The sequence below is a fragment of the Rhinolophus ferrumequinum genome, chromosome 5, assembly GCF_004115265.2.
Source record: "Rhinolophus ferrumequinum isolate MPI-CBG mRhiFer1 chromosome 5, mRhiFer1_v1.p, whole genome shotgun sequence".
Classification (NCBI taxonomy): Eukaryota; Metazoa; Chordata; class Mammalia; order Chiroptera; family Rhinolophidae; genus Rhinolophus; species Rhinolophus ferrumequinum.
This window is the reverse complement of record NC_046288.1, coordinates 14,107,337-14,112,648: the sequence shown is the minus strand read 5'-3', so window position 1 is coordinate 14,112,648 and position 5,312 is coordinate 14,107,337.

Here is a 5,312-nt window from a genome sequence, read left to right as displayed (position 1 = left end):
AATCTGTGCAAAGTTTTGAGATACAGTTCTGCAGATATCTCGGCTGGAGTTGCTGTCATATGGGGGTGAACACATTCTAGGTAGCAGAGTGGTGACACTATCTGTAGTGTGGTGAGCTGAGAATAGCTGGGGTCTAAGGGGAGTCTCTCACCATTTAATTAAAGTTCACAGCTGCAGCCCTTCCTGCACCTGTGTGCAGAGCTCTGTGAAAGCGGGCAACCCAGCAAGTACAGACAGCTTGACCATGACCCGAAGGCCCAAGGATGTGGTTGGTGCAACCTGGGGGAGGGAGTGAAACAGAGAGGGAAAGACCGGTGAATTTTTCAATGCTTCCGAGAACTATCTGAACAGACATTAAAGCTCTACAGGTGGGACCAGGAGGAAACTAAACGAGGCTTGGACTGGAGCTTCGTGTGGCCTTTCCATGACCCTCTGCTCTCCCTGGGTCAGTGTCTTCAACTATGAAAGGAGGTGACTGGGCTCTATGACTGTGAATGTCCCTTCTGGTGCTCTGTGCTGGTATCACAGGGCTGCCAGTTTCTTGGATTGAGAGCAATTTTAAAAAACAAAAACAAAAAGTTTTTTTTGCTTTCCTTCTCAACATGTAGGGAGGAGTGTTTCAGAAATGAAGTTTATTTTGGAATCCAATACTACATACAAAGAATAATAAGATGAAACTGTCTTTTTATTACTTTTCTAGTATGTGTCTTCTAGACTTTTTAGATATTTAACATGCTTTCCTATGATGTGTTATAAATGTATATCAAAGACGTATGGTATGAAGGTTAAAAACCCAGTTTTAGCGTCATCAGAAGGATCTGAGTTTAAGTTCTTTCATGGCCATTTGTTAGCTGTGTGACTGAACACAAATGACATAGCTTCTCCAAAGCACTGTTTGCTAACTTATAAATTGTGGATAACACAAATAACTGTTCATTGAATTTTTGTGGAGATTGTGTGAGACAAATGAGTGTTAAGAGTTCAGCCTTGGGTCTGGCACACAGTATGCATTCATTAGCTGCTTTCACAACCATCACCATCACCATCACCACCACCAACTGTGAAGCAGGACAAGGCAAAAAGAATCAGCCCGTTTTACAGACAGGCAAACCGGAGTCCGTATTCAACTGGCAAGATACAGGAGAACTGAGCCCCACCTAGCTCATCAACTAAGCCGTCTTTAGTCAGAAACTCCTTCCCTCCATTGTTAATATAACCACAAAAACTTCTAAACTCTCCTTTGGAAGAATGTCAGGGTGAATGAAGGGGCTTCTACTGAGTGGTAGCATCCAAGAGGAGGGAGATGTTCCTTTCCACATGCAACCAGAGAGGAACATGCCAGAAGCTGAGTGTGACTCTGAACTGCGTGGGAATGTTCTGTCAGACAACATGGAGCTGGGGAGACCGAGACTGTGCTGTCCTACCCGGTTGGCTGAGCACAGCATCCTGCCCTCAGTGCAGAGTAATTGGAGAGGATGAAACCTGGGTTTGTTTCCCCTGATATAGCCTGACCTGGAGCTAGAAGTGTTGGAATTGTGTTTTGTTGTGTTTGAGTTTTAACAGCAAGGAGTGATGAATGTGAGTGTGGGAGTGAGAGAGAGGGGAAAACTCTGAGTGTCAGCACTCAGATTGCAGGTTTAAAAAAAAAGAAGTTTTTTGCTTATATAATAGCTCGTTCTTATGTCTACCAATAAAACATACTGATGCTCAATTAAATTTATTCATAAATACCAATAAAATATTTAGATTCACTTTGAGTAATGCCCTACCAATACTTACTCTTTTTATGATAGTGTGGTACAATGATCTACATTTTCCAAGTTTTAAAATTGTAGTATACTGGTTAATAATTTTATTAAACTTCTATAAACTTGAAATGGCAACTATTTATATTACCTAATATTTTATCCCTATCATTTTCAACATGTAGTTATATTTATGTAGAATTGCAATTAATGTGTTATATGTATTTTTTTCACTTAACATTATTTTTGAACAAATATCCATGTTTCCCATGGTGATATTGATTTTATGGCTAAATATTCCATCGAATGAATGGATGCTGTAAATATCTATGTGCTTTTTGCCTCTGTATTATTTATCTGGGGTATCTTCAGAAGGTGTTTATACCTTGATTAGAAGGTATAAATATTTTATAATTCTTTTTTTTTTATCGGGGAAGGGGAACAGGACTTTATTGGGGAATACTGTGTACTTCTAGGACTTTTCCAAGTCAAGTTGTCCTTTCAATCTTAGTTGTGGAGGGCGCAGTTCAGCTCCAAGTCCAGTTGCCATTGTTAGTTGCAGGGGGCGCAGCCCACCATCCCTAGCGGGAGTCAAACAGGTAATCTTGTGGTTGAGAGGACTCGCTCCAACCCACTGAGCCATCCTGGAGCTCAGCTGCAGTTTAGGTCAAGGTGCAGTGTTCAATCTTAGTTGCTGAGTTCAATTTTGGTTGCAGGGGGCGGAGCCCACCATCCCTTGCGGTGTCCAGGAGTCCAACCAGCAGCCTTGTGATTGAGAGCATGCGCTCCAACCAACTAAGCCATCTGGCCACCCAGGAGCTGAGCGGCAGCTCATTGACTTCATTGTAGTTGCAGAGGGCACAGCTCGCTGGCCCATGTGGGAATCGAACTGGCAGCCCCGTTGCCCAGAGCTCGTGCTCTAACCAACTGAGCCACCCGTCCGCCCAATATTTTACAATTCTTATAAAAGTTATTGAACACTCAGCAAATTGACATTGTTTTAGTCCCTCTCAGTTCTTAGTCTCTTTCTAGAATAATAGTCTCCTTTAAAGTTAGCTTTGATTGATAATTTACTAGAACAGTGTAAAGATCAGAAATAATTCTTACAGGGGAAAAGGACTAAAGTAACGTTGCTGAACATCTATCAGCAGGCAGTTTTCATCTATCTAGCCAGTATGCATGGATTTAGTGAGTAAATGAGAAATATGGGATTTAAACTCTGGCAATCTCGTTCCAGAGTTCATGCACTAAACCACTACGGCGTTGTAGTAAACCTAACTCAATTCCTAAAGAATCCTCTGAGGCATGTGTACTTAACCCCATTTTACAGAGAAAACTTAAGCCGAGAGGGGTTAAGTCAAGAGCTCAAACTGAGGTACATATAGGGAGTCAGTATAAGAAAATTTTCACCCCCAGTCTCATTTTGCTTCAAACATATAGCTCTTTCAATCTTTATTGATGATCACGGTTATAAGACCTATTTTAGTTTACTCTTAACCCAATGATGAGAATAACAACAGCTCAAGAATGATAATTAATGTCAACTATCACTTAGCTATTGTGTCAGAGAGACAATAGTGGCAGGAACAGTAGGGAGCTTCAGAATTCATGCCTCATCTCAAGGGGCTGCTCATCCCGGCTAAGTATTACCATGAAGGACAGCAAGCCCACTAGTTAGCTATTGCTACATTACAAACTATCCCAAACCTCAGCAGCTTAAAACAATAAGCATTTATTATTGTCTATAATCTGTGGATCAGGTGGGTGGTTCAAGTCCTGGCTGGATTCACTCATGCATGTGTGGTCAGCTGGTGGGATAGTTGTGAGTTAGCTTTGTTGACATTGGGTAGGCTCTTTCACATGTCTTGGGCCTTGGCTGGGACAACTGAGACAATTTGTCAATTTGTCTTTGTTTGATATGGTCTCTCAACTTCCAGCTGTCTAGCCCAAGCTTATTCATAGAGGGTCCTGGTAAGTTTCCAAGAAAGAAAGAGGGGCTCCCAAGGCCTCATAGGTCCAGGCTCAGAGCTGGCACACTGTCATTTCTGTCATAGTCTATTGACCAAGGCAAGTCACAAGGTCGATCCACAGAAAAAAGTCGGGCTATAGACTCCAATCCTTTATGCGAAGAACTGTAGGGTAACATTGCAAAGTGTGTGGACAAAGGGAGGGTGAAGAATTGAGACCACTTTGCAATCAGTCTACTACATCATCTTCCAACTTCTCGGGAAAAGCTAGACATCCAGATTTTTATATGAGATCCCTGGAGTTTTAAGTATTGTCAACTAATTTACAAACTTTTAAGACAGTGGTGGGCCAACACTCTGGGGGTCAAACTGATCATGTCTGAGCTGGATGTGGTTTGTGGGCTATCCACTTGCAACCTCTCGGTAAATAATTTGTTCATGTTTCCGAGATTATTGGCAGAGAAGATCTGAACCTGGGGCTTTCTGGACTCTGGATCCATATCCATTCAGCAAACATTTGCATGCCTTTCAAGTGCAAGGCTTTGACAAACAAAGATAAAGAAAGCACATTGATGATCCTCCCATCAAGGACTTTCCAGTCATAAGTGGGAGACTGTATGTAAACATTTAAGACACGTGATTTAACGCTACAGATGTTCCTGGGGAAACACTTCTTTCTCACTCCTGATGCTTCCTTCCTGTGAAGGGCATTTGATTAATATAACTCTGGGTCTCTCTCTCTCTCTCTCTGTACTTTTTATACATTCCACACTTTGGAAATGGAGTGACTGATTTCATTGGTAAATTGAAGAAAAACAACAGGGTATTCTTAGCTCAGTTCTTGTCTGTATTCTCTTGGGCGAGACCTGGCCAAGGGAGAGCGCATGTTGTCCTCTGACCCTTCATGCTGGAAGTCCTCCCAGAGCTGGTCACTCTGCACTGATCTCTCTCTCCACTCCGTGCCCTTGGCAAGCACTGCTGAGAATGGTGGGAAATCTACCTGATTCTGGTTCAAGAAGCAAGGCCACACTAAGCTATGTCTTCATACTAGGTTTGTCAGTAACAAAGGTTAACATCTTGGCCTCCAGCTTTCTCTTTTATTTTATTTCTTAACTTGTTTAGGACCAGGATAGGGAAGAGAAATGTTATGTATTAGAGGGCGACTTCAGAGGTCTCAATGGTGTTGCGATTATTATTAGAGTATATACAAGACATATATATGTGTGTGTATATATACATATATATATACATTCTATAGGCTTATATGCATACATATAGGCTTATATACATATACACATATGTATATGTGGCACTGTGCGGGCTCTGACTGTTCGTTTCCTTCAATAGGCTGCTTCCCAGAACTCAACCTTAAGTTTGAGTGTACCTAGATGAGGATATGAATCTCATATTCAAGCAAAGGAAACAGAAATAGTCTGAACCCAAATAAACGCTGGCATTGAAAACACAGAGCAGCACTTTCTATCACATTACAAAATTACCTCTTATATTTTGACACATACTTTTCCTTTTAGGAGTCTCTCTAGCTATCATCTGTTCTGATCCCACTCTAGCTTCTGTTCCAATGTGGTAGCGTCTGTAC